The sequence below is a fragment of the Sciurus vulgaris genome (genome assembly GCF_902686455.1).
Source record: "Sciurus vulgaris genome assembly, chromosome: 4".
NCBI lineage: Eukaryota > Metazoa > Chordata > Mammalia > Rodentia > Sciuridae > Sciurus > Sciurus vulgaris.
In genome coordinates this window covers 47,545,317-47,562,190 of record NC_136464.1, presented here as the reverse complement: position 1 = coordinate 47,562,190, position 16,874 = coordinate 47,545,317, and the positions used below count along the sequence as shown (strand labels likewise).

Here is a 16,874-nt window from a genome sequence, read left to right as displayed (position 1 = left end):
GGGTGAGAAGGAAATAGAGGCACCCAATTTGGTTAGGATGTCCCTTCCCAGAAGGGGAATGGGACATGAAGGAATTATTAAAAAGGAATGAGTAAAGCCAATTTGTCCTATATGGCAGCTTATTGGAGGGGTTTGTAAGGGGTTATATGGTTTTCCCTCTACCCTGACAATAGAGGATTTGGCAGGGGAAGTGGGTCCCCAAAATTCCTGCAGCACTGAGAAGGTGGCTCCAGTGTCTATAAGGAAAGGGATCTGCCTGCCTGCCACCGTAAGGGTCACCCGGGGCTCCTGAGTAATGATGGTCGTCGGGTGCAGGAGTCCCGGGTCCCTTCATTCATCCATTGCCAATCCCAACAAGTCACCAGAGGGAGGGGCCAAGGATGACCTGGCCCTTCTCTGAGCACCAGGGCAATCCATTGCCCAATGCCAGGTTGGTGGCATCTTGGACAAGGACTTGGGGGCTGCCAGGGGTTGGGGCAGGCTCGTGCCCAGTGGCCCTCTTGCCCGCACTTAAGGCATGAGCTTGGAGGTCTTCTGGGAGCTTGGGCGCCCCTGGTGGTGGACAGATGGGCAGGTCTAGCTGGCTGAAAGGCTTTGGCCAGCATTTGGTATTTTAACTTTTTTTTTCTTCCCTTCCGTTATAAACCTTGAATGCCACTGCTAGAACCTGTGGCTGTGGGGGAAGGGGCCCCCTATCCAACTGCCTCAATTTAACCTTTATGTCAGGGTAACTTTGGGAAAAGTAATAAGTCATAAGTAGCTGCCATCCCTCTGGGGTTTCAGGATCCTGGTTAGTGTACCTGAGCATGGCCTCTGTAAGGTGGCTTAGAAATGCTGACGGGTTTTCATCTCTGTCCTGTATTACTTTCTGAAGTTTATCATAGTTAATGGGTTTAACAGTAGCCTTTCATAGACCTGCAAGGATGCAGGTTTGAAATGTATCCCGCTGTAGACACCCAGCCTCGGGATTATAGTTCCATAGGGGCTCCCTATCCAGTACCGCTTCAGCCCCAATGCGGTGGGTTGGGGTCGATGGATGAATCTCATCTGCATAATTGCACGCCTGTTCCCAGACTCTCCTGCGCTCCTCAGGGGTTAGGGTGTTGGACATGATCATGTAAATGTCATGCCAGGTAAGGTTATAAGACTGGGTAAAGTACTGAAATTCCTTAATGGCGGTTGCAGGGTTGGAGGTGAAGGAACCTAGCCGCTTCTCTATTTGAGACAGATCGGACAGTGAAAAGGGGACATGGACTCTGATTACTACCTCCGCACCAGCCACCTCCCGTAAAGGAGCTAGAACATGTGCACAAGACCGCGTGGTGGGGGGACTTGGTGGGCTGAATGGAGGAGTGGAAGGAGGAACAGAATGAGGCAAAGAAGAGAAATGAACAGGGGCTTCTGCAGTAGGAGGCCTGTAAGGAGATGTCTCATCAGCCGGATCAAACTCGGAAGAGAAAGAAAGGTTAAAAGGAAGAGGAGAAGCCAAGGGAACGTGTTCAGGTTTTTGAGGAGAGCAGAGATTAGCTTTAGACTGAAAGAAAGGAAAAACACGAAGGGGAAAATTCTCTTCCCATTCACCAGGTTGCCCACATATGTACTTAATTATAACTAGTATAATTAGGCATATAATTATACCTAGTATAAAGCTAGAATTTAGGGTGTCATAAATAGACCATTCTGACTTACTATCTAAAGGACAGTTTAGCTCTAATTCAGGGAACAGGTGAAGGTGTTTGAGATTGTTTAATAAACATCTCAGGGGCGAGTTTGCTGAGGTGGAAGTCCTAGATCCCATGGTGAAGACTGAGACCCACCTAATTAGTGATCAATGGCGTCCCATGCCCATGTACTAGGCAATGAGAAGGTTAGTACACAGGTCTGGTCGTCACACAGTACCGGTGCCTACCGGGTATTAGCTGAGAGAGTTTGAGGACCTGGCCAGGATTTCGAGCGAGACAAAAAAATATAAAATGAGCCTCAAACCCTGAGAAAGAGTCTCAGCACCATAAAATCAGGAATCCACCCAGCATTAGGACCAACTATAGGGACCAACCATAACTATGAAAGTTGTGGGTGGAGGCACCCCCGACACCTCGGCAGTCTTGAGAGCCCTGGATATTCAACAGCCACTTCTCAGATCAGCCGAGATTTGTTTAAGTGGTCAGGGGACGTCCTAGGGAAACTCACCAATTTGGAGTCCAGTGTTGCATGAAGAAAACTGGGTGTTCAGGTAAATGGAAGGTAAGCCTCTATCTGCAGGCGCTGGGGCTATCGGATGGGATTCCGCTTGCCAGCAGAAAGACCCATCCCAGGTTTTGGCACCAGATGTTAGGGGTTGCTGGCTCAGTTGTGGCTCACCAATAGCTCCCAGAAAAAACGCTCCACAGACACGAGATCTCACGCAAGAGACTTTATTTATGCGGAGGATTCACATCTGCCAGGGCGAAAAGAAGGGAAAAAAGAGAAAAGATGGCTTATGGCTTCTCCCAGATATTGGAATCTCGCGGGCTGGAAGGAACCAATTGCGGAGGAGAATTCTTGCAGGCTGACTGATGAACCAATAGCATGTTAGGAGGTATCGTGGGGGGCAGGAAGATGGCGGCAGCATAAGCAGGAAATTCCTGTAACTTAAGAGGCGGGCAGAGCACAGACTGACAGGTGATGGGGAGGCCGGGGATTCCTGTAATGGAAGAGGCAGGTGGAGCGCAGATTGACAGGTGGTGGGGAGGACGGAAATTCCTGTAAAGGGAGAGGTGGGCCGCTTTATACCTTACAAACTCCAATCGCATGTTTGCCTACAAAGCATTAATTTAAAAAACAATAGGCGGCGGCTCGGGTCCTCCTGCAGCTTGTGGTGCGAGCTGGGGGCCTGGCTGCCCTCCTCCCCTGCCCGTGGCCGCTGCTGTAATTGGGTGGAAGATGGCGCTGGGCAGATGGAAGTCCTAATGACAGTCTCCAAATTCGCTTCCATGTGTACCATGGGTGCCAGTGCCTCGGCATTAGAGAGAGAGATTGGTCCAGAACAGTTTCCAGTTAATGAGCACTATTTTGGATTAGTCAATTTTGGGAATACCTGTAACTGCAATTCAGTTCTTCAAGCACTTTATTTTTGTCGTCCATTTCAGGAAAAAGTTCTAGCATACAAGAGGCAGCCTAGGAAGAAGGAGAACCTTCTTACGTGCTTAGCAGATCTCTTCCATAGCATAGCCACTCAGAAGGAAAAGGTTGGAGTAATTCCTCCTAAGAAGTTCACAACAAGATTACGGAGAGAAAATGAACTATTTGACAACTACATGCAGCAAGATGCCCATGAATTCTTAAATTACCTACTAAATACGATTGCTGATATTTTACAAGAAGAGAGAAAGTAGGAAAAACAAAATGGTCATTTACCTAATGGAAATATTGATAGTGAAAATAATAACAGCACACCAGACTCAACGTGGGTACATGAGATTTTTCAGGGAACATTAACTAATGAAACCAGATGTCTTACTTGTGAAACTATAAGCAGCAAAGATGAAGATTTTTTTTAGACCTTTATGTTGATGTGGAACAAAATACATCAATTACTCACTGTTTAAGGGGCTTTAGCAACACAGAAACTCTGTGCAGTGAATACAAATATTACTGTGAAGAGTGTCATAGCAAGCAGGAAGCACATAAACGGATGAAAGCTAAAAAACTGCCTATGATTCTAGCTCTGCACCTGAAGAGATTTAAATACATGGATCAACTTCATCAATACACAAAACTTTCTTCCCGGGTAGTTTTTCCTTTAGAACTCCTCTGTTTAACACTTCAGGTGATGCAACCAATCCTGACAGAATGTAAGACCTCGTTGCTGTTGTGGTTCACTGTGGAAGTGGTCCCAATTGAGGCCATTATATTGCAATAGTTAAGAGTCATGACTTTTGGTTGTTGTTTGATGACAACATTAGAAAAAATATATGCACAAGCTATTGAAGAATTTATAGGTTGACATGAAAATATCTCAAAGAACTCTGAGTCTGGTTACATCCTTTTCTATCAGTCTCGGGACTGAGGGGGAACAGTGATGAAGAGATATTTTTTGCCTCATTTCTTCTCTGGTTATTTTGGAAAGGATCAAGCACTGATTTTTCAAGAAAAGAGAAATGCAGGAAGCTCAGGGGGCAGTAGCACACTTTGCACACAATAAAGCAAAGACTCTGGATTAACAACAAAAAAAATACAATAAATAGTAGGAAGATCAGTAAAGTAAATGGAGGAGAGAGAAGGGGATGGAAGAGGAAGTACTGAGACTGCAATGAGGCAAATTCTATTCCATGCATGTATGATTATCTCAAAACGAACCCACCATTTCGCATAACTCTCAGGCACCCATAAGAACATTCAAATTAACTTTTCATTTGTACACCTAAGTTAATATTTTGTTTGATTGGCATGCCTAACTTAAAATTTATTTTAAACAACTTTAAGATAATTTTAATAACTACAATGCACTAATAAAAGAAGAAAATGATAATTTTTAAAAATTCATGATCATTTGGAGGTTTTTAAATTTCATCCAGTCTTAGCTGGAAGGCAGATATCTGAGAATTAACCCTGAAACTCATCTGAGTGTGGAAAGAAAAAGAAAAGAAGATAAAAGGACTTTAAAAAAACTTAAAATACGAAGTATGCTTTTCTGGTGTCTTGGTGTTTATGGATAATCTAGGAGTAACAGTTAATAAATAAACATATTTGAGATATGTTTATGAGTGTACTCTTCATGTACAGTTAAAAAGTCATGTCATGTAACTAATATAAAACATGAGTTATTTTTTTATTAAAATATTTTTTATTTTTACAGACACATTTTGATTCATTGTATACAAATGGAGTAAAATTTTTCATTTCTATGGTTTTTCACAATGTATATTCACACCATTTATGTAATCATACATACATATAGGATAATACTGTCTGTTTCATTCTACTGTTTTTCTATCCTCACTCCCTTACTCCTTTTTCCCCTAAACTCTCCAAAGTTCCTTCGTTTTTCTCTTCCCTCAGCCAGCCCCCGATCATTTTATATTGTCATTCACTTTTCAGAGAAAACATTCCACCTTTGGTTTTTTGGGCTTGGCCTATCTCACTTAGCATGGTATTTTCCAACATCATCCATTTACCAGCAAATACCATAATTTTATTCTCTTCATGGCTGAGTAATATTCCATTGTGTATATCATAGTTTCTTTATCCATTTGTCAATTGAAGGGCATCTAGTTTTTCCACAATCTAGCTATTGTGAATTGAGCTGCTATGAACATTGATGTGGCTGCATCAGTACAGCATGATGATTTCAAGTCCTTTGGGTATAAACCAAGGACTGAGATACCTGGGTCAAATGGTGGGTCCATTACAAGCTTTCTGAGAAGTCCCCATACTGCTTTCCAGAGTGGCTACCCCAATTTGCAACTCCACCAGTAATGTGTAAGTGTGCCTTTTCCCCCACAGCCAAGTCAACACTTAGTATTGCTTGTGTTCTTAATAACAGCCATTCTAATTGGAGTTAGATGAAATCTTAGGGTGGTTTTAATTTGCATTTCTCCAATTTCTAGGGATGATGAGCAGTTTTTCATGTATTTGTTGATCACCTATATAAATTCTTCTATGAAGTGTCTGCCCATTTCCTTAGCCCATTTATTGATTGGGTTCTTTGTATTTGGGGTGTAAAGTTTTTTAAGTTCTTTATAAACTTTGGAGATGAGTGCTCTGTCTGAAGTATGTGTGGAAAAGATTTTCTCCCACTCTGTAGGCTCTTTTTTCACATTGTTGATTGTTTCATGTGCTGAGAAAAATCTTTTCCGTTTGAATCTATCCCATTTATTAATTCTTGCTTTTATTTCTTGTGCTCTGGGGGTCTTATTAAGGAAATCTGGTACTAAGGCAACATGATGGAGATTCGGGCCTCATTTTTCTTCTATTTGCTGAAGGGTCTCAGGGCTAATTCCTAGATCCTTGATCCATTTTGAGTTGAATTTTGTTCAGGGTGAGAGATAGGGGCTTAATTTCATTTTACTGCATATGAATTTCCAGTTTTGCCAGCACCATTTGTTGAAGAGGCTATCTTTTCTCCATTGTAAGTTTTTGGCACCTTTGTCTGGTATGAGGTTACTATACTTATTTGGGTATGTCTCCATGTCTTCTATCCTGTACCATTGATCTACCTCTCTATTTTGGTGCCAGTACCATGCTATTTTGTTACTATTGTCCTATACTAGAGGTTAAGATCTGCTATAGTGATACCTCCTGTATCACTCTTCCTGCCCAGGATGCTTTGGCTATTCTGGGTCTTTTGTTCTTCCAGATGAATTTCATAATTGCTTTTTCTGTTTCTATGAGAAATGTCATAGGGATTTTAATTGGAATTGCATTAAATCTATATAATGCCTTTGGAAGTATGGCCATTTTGATAATATTAATTCTCCCTATTCAAGAACATGGGAGATCGTTCCATCTTCTAAGGTCTTTCTCAATTTCTTTCTTCAGTGTTTTGTAGTTTTCATTGTAGAGATCTTTTACCTCATTGGTTAGATTGATTCCCAAGTATTTTATTTTATTTTTTTGAGGCTATTACAAATGGAGTTGTTTTCCTCATTTCCCTCTCAGCTGCTCCATTGCTTGTGTATAAAAATGCTTTAGATATATGCATATTGATTTTATAACCTGCTATTTTGCTGAATTCATTGATGAGGTCTATAAGTTTTCTGGAGGAGTTTTTTTGATCCTCTAAATAGAGAATCATGTCATCAGCAAATAGTGACAGCTTACGTTCCACTTTTCCTATTCGTATTCTTTAATTTCTTTAGTCTGTCTAATTGCTCTAGCTAGTATTTCTAGTACAATTTTGAATAGAAGTGGTGAAAGAGGGTATCCCTGTCTTGTTCTCATTTTTAAAGGGAATGATTTTGGTTTTTCTGCATTAAGAATGATATTGGCTGTGGGCTTAGCATAAATAGCCTTTACAATGTTCAGGTATGTTTCTACTATTCCTATTTTTTCTAGTGTTTTGAGCATGAAGAGTGTTGTGTTTTGTTGAATATTTTTTCTGCATTAATTGAAATAACCATATGATTCTTATCCTCAAGTCTATTGACATGATGGATTATGTTTATTAATCTATGGATATTGACCCAACCTTGCATTCCTGAACATATGAATTACTTCTAAGAAAGTTAAAATACTGAAACATTAGTAGGTAAATATAAATCCTAGTATTCATGGCTTGTTTTGAATTTTTTTTCATTTGTTCTTTTTAGATGTACATGACAGTAGGATGGATTTCGACCTGCTGTACATACATGGAGTATAACTTCCCTTTCACTTGTGGCTTCTTGAATCCCATAAAGAAAATATATTTGGGTCTCTTAATAAAATGTGTTCTTATCAGTTGTTGGTGTAGGGAGAAAGATTTCAATATGACTTTTGTTTCCAGGTCTTCATTAATAAACATGGTGACCTCTCAAAATGGCTTGGGTTAAAAGACCATAGGGAGCTAGATTTTAGTTTTCTAGCATCTGAACCCAGCAAGTTAGTAGGAAGAGTGGTAAAGAATACACTTGAAGGAGGAGAAGACAGGATTTTGAGTTCAAGTTCATGCACAGCAGTTTAGAGAGACCCTGTCTGAAAAAAAATTTTTTTTAAAAGACTAGGAACATATCTTAGTGGCAAAGTGCTCCTGTGTGCAAGTCTAAGTACTAAAAATAAACAAATAAAATCTTCTAGTATTGATGATTGAAAATTAAATAATAATTTAAATAATAATTAAATTTTGTGAAGGAATTTGTCCTAAGGATACTGGTTTACATACATCCTTGAAAAGCATTTAGAGGTAGAATAAAGTATTGACTAATAAATGTGAGCTAATTGTATAGCATTATTCCAGGAAGTAAACTAAATTCTGTGATGTGGGAGAATAAGGCAGGCAGCTAATATTTAGGTTGAGAAGAAAAAAAATTCAGTGAAGGGCAATTGATATCAATTTGTCCGAACAAAATCAATGTCCTAGAAGCCGAATTGCTGACTTATTACTTTGCCAAATTCACCCAATTTGTGGGTGTGCTGTTGACACTTGGGTAGGAATGTTTAATGAACTTTTTTGAATATCTTCACTTTTGGTCATGGAGAAAAGAAACAATACTTTTTTTGTATTGAGTATTAAACCCAGGGGCACATTACCACTGAGCCACATCTCCAGTCATTTGATTTAATTTTAAATTTTGAGACAAGTTCTTGCTTAGTTGCTGAGAGTCTCACTAAGTTGCTAGACTGACCTAGAACTTGCAGTCCTCCTGCTTTGGCCTCCTGATTAACTGTGATTTCAGGTGTGTACCACCATGCCCAGCAGGGAATCTCTATTTTAAACAGTTCACTTAAAAGTTGATGTTCCTCAGACTGCAGTGTGCTGTTCCCAGCTCCATCACGTGGCTCCATCCACAGCACCTGATGGGTGCTGGCCTTTACCATTATGGGCATTTTAACAAGGATGAAGGACTCAGAGTACATACTCTGTAGCCAAGATTCATATAAAGAATGTGAACTAGGAAAACCAACATAAAAGAGCTTTGTCAATATGTTTGATGACTCAGGAAATGTAACCATGGGATTTGGCCACTTGGAGCTGATTGGTTTGTCTAAATAATGCAGTGAACTCTGAAGAGAGCCTGACTGGGGTTGAGGAAAGAATGAAACCAGGCAGGGAGGGGTGTTTCCAGGTGGATTTTGGAAGCAGCTTGATGGAGGAGGGGCAGGAAAGGTCAGGACCACCTGTGAATTCAGGCTACTGAGAAAAGAATGAAGCAAAGCTGATGGGAACTTTCAATTTTTGAGGTAAATACAAAAGACAGAGAAATCAATCTAAGGCCGTCCTTTTTATTTGATTATTAGAACAAATGAGAAAATTAAAATTTTGATATAATATTGGACAGCATGGTTTCACACAAATAGACCAATAAAATATAGCAACTTTATAGATAATAAGAGAAATTCAAAAGAAAGATTTTATCTGTGGCATTTAAGAATACTTCTACAATCTATCTACTTATGGTGAAGCTAAGTACATAGACACAAAAGTTCCTGGAATGCTGGGATTAAGAGATCCACTCACCCTTTGCTCCAAAGTTAACCATGGCCTACCAACACTTAGTTACTTTCCCAGTCCTTATTTTTTTTTTATTTTTTAATTTTTATTTTGAGAGAAGGACTGGCTTAATTTTCCAGGCAGACTTTGGGTGCTCTGCCTGTGCCACCTGAGTTGCTGGGGTTACAGTTTTGGGTCACTGCAGTGACTGTTCATTTTATTTTATTTTTGATTTTTTTCTTCTTTGAAATTATAATGAACACGGTCACACTGAAATGAAGTCAGAACTCTCTTAAGGCTGGTTTGGTTATCAGTGATCATTAAAAACACCTGACTCATATCAAAATGTAAAAAAAATATGAAATGTAAAATAAAAAGAGCAAAAATTTCTTTTTAAACACTTTGAAGAAAAAATGTCTGGACCCAGACATTCCAAATTCTGTGTTGCAAATTCACGTTGTGATTTTGGTATAGTGCTGTGAGAGCACATGCCATCTGCCAGTGGTGTTGAACAATGAGAGCAGGTGGGCCTCTTTTCTGAAAAGTGACCAAGTTTAGATTGAGATAGAAAATGATGGAAGACTAGGTGATGTCTTTTAAATTTTACTCTTTCTCTCTTTCTTTCTTCTTCTTCTTCTTCTTCTTTTTTTTTTTTTTTTTTTTTTTTTTTTTTTTTTTTTTTTGCTGGAAACTGAACCCAGTGGTGCTTCACCACTTAGTAACATGCCAGGTTCTTGTTTTTATTCTGATTTTGAGACAGGTTCCCACTAAACTGCCAAGTTCTGCTAAAATGCTGAGGCTAAGGCCAATTTGTGATCCTCCTACCTCAGCTTTCTGAGTTGCTGGCAATACAGGCCTGCACCAACACACTTGCCTTATTTTTTCTTTTCTTGCTTATGTGGCATCCTCATATGGTCACCTTTCACATTGTGGATAAGTCCTGGTGCCATGTGAAGGGTAAAAAGAAAGCATGAGATCTGGATTCAGAGCTAGACCAGTCAGAGTCCAGGTGATGAAGAAGACCATCATACATGGGACTCTGTCTAGGGGTGTTTGCATCTGGGAACAATGCAGATGGCTTTTGGAGCTGCTAGTGGCTCAACGCAATTTTGATAAACTCATGTCTTTCAGTCTCTAATCTCCTCCAACTCTTCTAGTTCCCACAGTATTCCCCCATGTGACCCAAAGCAACATTTTGTGACTCAAAAATCAGGATGAGGACCCATATACATCATAGGACATGAAGTAATCTCCATGAATTTCTCTTCCCATCAAGGCTGTTCCTGCGCATGTTCTTCATTTTCATTTGCAGACACACAATCTGTCCTTAGAAAAGTAGTTTCCTGGGGCTGTGAAGATAGCTCAGTTGGTAGAGTGTTTGCCTTGCAAGCAGAAGGCCCTGGGTTCGATCCCCAGCACCCAAACAAAAAATAATAATAATAAATATAAAAAAGAAAGAAAAGTAGTTTCCTTACTTTTTTTTTTTTTTTTTTTTTTTTATGTTTTGACCTGCTGTCATTAACATGCCCAGTTGAAACATTTAAAAAAAAAATTTTACCTTTTATTTTTTGGTTAATGGGGATTGAACTCAGAGGCACACAACCAATGAGCTACTTCCCTAGCTCTCTGTTACATATTCTTTAAAGATAGGTTCTAACAGAGTTGCTCAGGTCCTTGCTGAGTTACTGAGGTTGGCTTTGAACTTGGGATCCTCCTGCCACCACCTCCCAAGCTGCCAGAATTACAAGTGTGTGCCACCATGACTGGCAAAACTTATTTTCATCTGCTTTATGTTTTGAACTCAGGTTCCTCTGAATTTTTCTTCAGGTAAATTAATCTCTTGGTACATCAGTACTCATCTGTTTAATTGTGTATATGCCCACAGGGCTACTAGGAGATAATGTAAGAGAATCAGTTTTGGCTGGAGAGTTAGCCTTCATTCATTTCTAGGTTCAATCAGAAGTATGAAGAAAAAAAGAAGACCTGTGGAATGTAGCTCAAACAGAGAAGCAGCTAGGTTCCTTCACCTCCAACCCTGCAACCGCCATTAAGGAATTTCAGTACTTTACCCAGTCTTATAACCTTACCTGGCATGACATTTACATGATCATGTCCAACACCCTAACCCCTGAGGAGCGCAGGAGAGTCTGGGAACAGGCGTGCAATTATGCAGATGAGATTCATCCATCGACCCCAACCCACCGCATTGGGGCTGAAGCGGTACTGGATAGGGAGCCCCTATGGAACTATAATCCCGAGGCTGGGTGTCTACAGCGGGATACATTTCAAACCTGCATCCTTGCAGGTCTATGAAAGGCTACTGTTAAACCCATTAACTATGATAAACTTCAGGAAGTAATACAGGACAGAGATGAAAACCCGTCAGCATTTCTAGGCCACCTTACAGAGGCCATGCTCAGGTACACTAACCAGGATCCTGAAACCCCAGAAGGATGGCAGCTACTTATGACTTATTACTTTTCCCAAAGTTACCCTGACATAAAGGTTAAATTGAGGCAGTTGGATAGGGGGCCCCTTCCCCCACAGCCACAGGTTCTAGCAGTGGCATTCAAGGTTTATAACGGAAGGGAAGAAAAAAAAAGTTAAAATACCAAATGCTGGCCAAAGCCTTTCAGCCAGCTAGACCTGCCCATCTGTCCACCACCAGGGGCGCCCAAGCTCCCAGAAGACCTCCAAGCTCATGCCTTAAGTGCGGGCAAGAGGGCCACTGGGCACGAGCCTGCCCCAACCCCTGGCAGCCCCCAAGTCCTTGTCCAAGATGCCACCAACCTGGCATTGGGCAATGGATTGCCCTGGTGCTCAGAGAAGGGCCAGGTCATCCTTGGCCCCTCCCTCTGGTGACTTGTTGGGATTGGCAATGGATGAATGAAGGGACCCGGGACTCCTGCACCCGACGACCATCATTACTCAGGAGCCCCGGGTGACCCTTACGGTGGCAGGCAGGCAGATCCCTTTCCTTATAGACACTGGAGCCACCTTCTCAGTGCTGCAGGAATTTTGGGGACCCACTTCCCCTGCCAAATCCTCTATTGTCAGGGTAGAGGGAAAACCATATAACCCCTTACAAACCCCTCCAATAAGCTGCCATATAGGACAAATTGGCTTTACTCATTCCTTTTTAATAATTCCTTCATGTCCCATTCCCCTTCTGGGAAGGGACATCCTAACCAAATTGGGTGCCTCTATTTCCTTCTCACCCACCGTGTGCCTCAGCCAAGACTCCTCTGCTATTCCCCTCCTTATGACTCTACAGGAATATACAGCTCAGACAGAGTCCTCATATCCCCTTCCTCCCTCCCTGGCTGACCCCAAGGTCTGGGACACTCATACACCCTCTGTAGCTAAATGCTCACCTGTACTCATTCATCGAAAGGACCCAACATCCTACCCAGCCCAGGCCCAATATCCCCTTCCCCAAAGGAGCCTTATAGGACTTCAACCAATCATCCAGGAATTAAGGCAGAAAGGCTTCCTGTGCCTTGCCAACTCACCTTATAACAGTCCCATCCTAATGGAAACCTAATGGATCTTATCATCTAGTGCAAGACCTCTGCATCATTAACTCAGCAGTGGTCCCCATCTTTCCCATTGTGTCCAATCCTTACACCCTGCTTTCTTCTATCCCTTCTTCCACCACATACTTTTCAGTGCTAGATTTGAAGGATGCACTTTTTACTGTCCCACTTCACCCTGATTCACAGGATCTCTTTGCTTTTACTTGGACTGACCCTTTCACTTGAGTTTCTTCTCAGCTGACCTGGACAGTTCTCCCACAGGGTTTCCGAGACAGCCCCCATCTCTTTGGCCAAACGTTATCTCAGGATCTTGCCTCTCTCACATTCGTTTCCTCCTTTCTCTTACAGTATGTTGATGATCTTCTTCTATGTAGACCCTCTCTTGAGGACTCCCAAAGGGACACAATTAAGCTTTTAAACTTTCTGGCTGACAGGGGTTATAGGGTTTCTCCAGCAAAAGTGCAACTTTCCCAGCCTCAGGTTGTTTACTTAGGTGACAGCCTCTCACCTGGATTTAAGGCCATCACTGTAGAGAGAAAAGCATTAGTACAGGACATGCCCACTCCATCAACCAAGGAAGAAATCCTTTCCTTTTTGGGATTAGCAGGATATTTACGATCCTGGGTCCCCAATTTTTCCATCCTGGCAGCTCCCCTATATGAGGCTTCAAAGGGTAGTCCCACTGAACCTCTCCTCAACACAGTGAAAGCCCCTTTCCAGAACTTAAGGAAGCCCTTCTTCAAGCCCCAGCCCTACACCTCCCTGACTTAACCAAACTATTCTACCTGTTTGCCTCTGAGAAAAGTGGGTTCACCCTGGGGGTCTTAGGACACATGTTTGGTCCCACTTTTGGACCAATAGCATACCTATCAAATAGGTTAGACCCCACTATAAGGGGCTGGGCGCCATGTCTTAGAGTATTAGCAGCAGCATTTGTCTTGATTCAGGAATCAAAGAAACTCTCTTTTGGGGCTCCCACTGAAGTGCTCTCACCTCATCATCTGTCTAAGCGTCTTACTTATAAAGGTCTGCAAACACTACCACCCTGTCGGGTGTGAGGCTTACAAACTGCTCTTATCGAGGACTCTTCCATTTCATTGAAAACATGCTCTCCTTTAAATCCAGCCACCTTCTTACCCCTATCTTCCAACATACATGCTTCTGCAACCCATAGCTGCCTTGAGACCCTGGAGGAGTTACTTCCCTGCCCCTCTAATGTCCAGGAAGGAGCTCTACGCAACCCTACTTTCATGTGGTTCACTGATGGAAGCTCTTTTCTCCACAAAGGGACCCGATGAGCTGGATATGCCATTGTCTCTCTTAAAAAGGTAATAGAGTCAGGACCACTACCCAACAACACCACCAATCAACAGGCAGAACTAGTTGCCCTTGCCCGTGCATTCACCCTTGCAAAGGGAGAATCCCTCAGGGTCAACACCGACTCCAAATATGCTTTTCACATTATCCCATCTCATGCTGCTATCTGGAAAGAGAGAGGCCTTCTTACTACTAAAGGAAACTCCATCACCAACTCTAGTTACATTCTAAAACTCCTTGAGGCTGTTTGCCTCCCAGCAACTATAGGCCTTGTACATTGCAGAGCCCATCAAACACATCAATCATTCATCTCTTCAGGTAATAACAAGGCAGATGAAGAGGCTAAAAGGGCTGCCCTCTCATCCATGCCAGCCCCTATTATGGCTCTCCATGATCCTTTGCCTCCACCACCCCCCAACAGGGAAATACTTTCCTGTCTCCATCGTCTGTTTCACCCCAAACTTTCTTCACTCTTACAATTTGCTAAAACTCATCTGCAACTGTCCTCCTCTGATATCTCATTTCTGAAGGAACTCTCTTCCTCATGTGGAGTCTGCCTGCGAACAAATCCTACAGCTGTCAGTCCCCCCATTTTTCCGACTCACCAAGCCCATGGCACCATTCCAGGGGTGGACTGGCAATTTGATTTCACTCACATGCCCACAGTAAGAAAATCTAAATACCTATTGGTTATGGTAGACACCTTCTCGGGACGGGTTGAAGCCATCCCCACCTCCAACAAAAGGGCAATAACTGTCTCTATCTTCATCCTTCATGAAATCATTCCTTGCTTTGGAGTACCTATTTCCTTCCAGTCAGATAATGGACCTGAATTCATTTCCCAAGTCACCCAACAACTTGCCAAGGCTCTCGGGGTCCCTTGGCATCCCCACATTCCCATTCACCCAAAGTCATCAGGCAAAGTAGAAAGAGCAAACTGAACTCTTAGAAATGTTTTAACCAAGCTCTCTTTAGAACTTCACCTCGACTGGGTTAAACTCCTGCCCCTTGCTCTTCTGCATCTTCACTCACTCCCAAAGAAACCAACTAATATTTCCCCTTTTGAGTTAATGTACGGTCGTCCCATCCTGTCCCCTGGGATAGTGCCCCTTCCTTCCCTTCTTCCATCTCAAATATCCATTCCTCTCCTAAATCACATTTGAGCATTTCTATGGGGTTATGCTGACTCCACCCTACCTAAACCTTTATCTGGCCTCCTTACCCAACCTCTTCAAATAGGAGACCAAGTTCTTATTTCTCCTCCTCAGGAAGCTACAATCCCTCTATCTCCCAAGGGGCAGGGACCCAATACAGTGATCCTAGCCATGCCAACAGCTGTCAAGGTACAAAAATCTACCAGGATGGCTGCACATTTCTCTGGTTAAGCTCTATTCTCGGTCCACTAACCCTTCTCCAGCTCCTAATCCACAGGCTTCTTCCAACCGATACTTGGCCACTCCTGTGGGACCCGTTCTTCTCAGACTGAAGATCATGAAGCCCTCCACCCTTTCTCCCATTCCAGAAATTGGGAGCCAGATGATTGAAACACCAGACAACCATGCCCAGCCATGAGGACTGGATTCCTGTTTGTAATTTTCCTAAACACTGAATTTTTTCCAATAGAATGCCAGCCAAAAAGGGGAGCCCCCTGTCTTTTACTTCCATGTCAACTAATCAGCTTGTATTACAGAAAATATCAGAATCTCACAAAAATCGGAGCCCGGCTACAGGTGTGCCCCCAGAGGAACTATCAAGTCCCCAACTCTTCCTGCCACAATGATATCTCTCCCTTGAATCAGCTCTACCGCCACACTCAGCAGGAAGTATTTACAGAAGACTGACCTTCATTCATGTACCCCCCCAAAAATATTTTTTTTATAAAAAAGAAAATGGGGGAATGTAAGGTATAAAGCGGCCCGCCTCTCCCGTTAGAGGAATTTCCTGCCTCCCCACCACCTGTCAATCTGTGCTCCGCCCACCTCTTCCGTTACAGGAATTTCCGGCCTCCCCATCACCTGTCAGTCTGTGCTCTGCCTGCCTCTTAAGTTACAGGAATTTCCTGCTTACGCTGCCGCCATCTTCCTGCCCCCCACAGTTACGTCCTAACATGCTATTGGTTCATCAGTCAGCCTGCAAGAATTCTCCTCCGCAATTGGTTCCTTCCAGCTCACGAGATTCCAATATCTGAGAGAAGCCATAAGCCATCTTTTCTCTTTTTTCCCTTCTTTTCGCCCCGAGCGGATGTGAATCGTCCGCATAAATAAAGTCTCTTGCGTGAGATCTCGTGTCTGTGGAGCGTTTTTTCTGGGAGCTATTGGTGAGCCACAACTGAGCCAGCGACCCTTAACAGAGTTCACTGTGGTGTATTGACCTGTGTTCAGAGCATCATTGGGTCATTTTCATTCCATGGTTCCTCCCTTTCCTGTATCTCCTCCCAGCCCCAATTCCCTTCCTCCTCTCCACTGAGCTCACTTTTTCTTTCATGGTGTCCCTCTCTGTTATCCCCCTTCTGTTGCTCTCTGCATATGACAAAAAACACTGGACCCTTGACCTTCTGAGTCTAGTTTCGTTGACTTAGCATGATGTCCTCCAGTTCCAGCTATTGACTGGCAAATGCCATAAGTTCATTCTTCTTAAAGGTTCAGTAAAACTCCATTGTGAATATACACCACATTTTCTTTATCTGCTGATAGGCACCTGGACTGGTGTCATACCTTGACTGTTGTGAATGGCAGTGCTATAAACATTGAGGTCCCTGTAACACAGTGGTATGCTGAATTTAGTTCTTTATGGATAAACATGGAGACATGAAATAGCTGGGTCATGGGGTGGTTCTATTGCTAGTCCTTTCAAGATTCTCCATAGTGTTTTCCAGAATAGTACCTCTTCATAATCCACCACATTGTATGACT

General features: G+C 42.5%; 1 pseudogene across 1 annotated transcript in view; it reads left to right on the top strand.

Annotated features, from left to right (window-relative positions):
• Positions 1-2,948: 2,948 nt before the first annotated feature.
• Positions 2,949-16,874, top strand: part of LOC306658790 (ubiquitin carboxyl-terminal hydrolase 12-like) — a 164,863-nt pseudogene continuing 150,937 nt past the window's right edge. Inside the window, exon 1 of the transcript XR_013766628.1 lies at positions 2,949-3,920. The product of XR_013766628.1 is annotated as a ubiquitin carboxyl-terminal hydrolase 12-like (transcript). The remainder of the gene's footprint in view (positions 3,921-16,874) is intronic.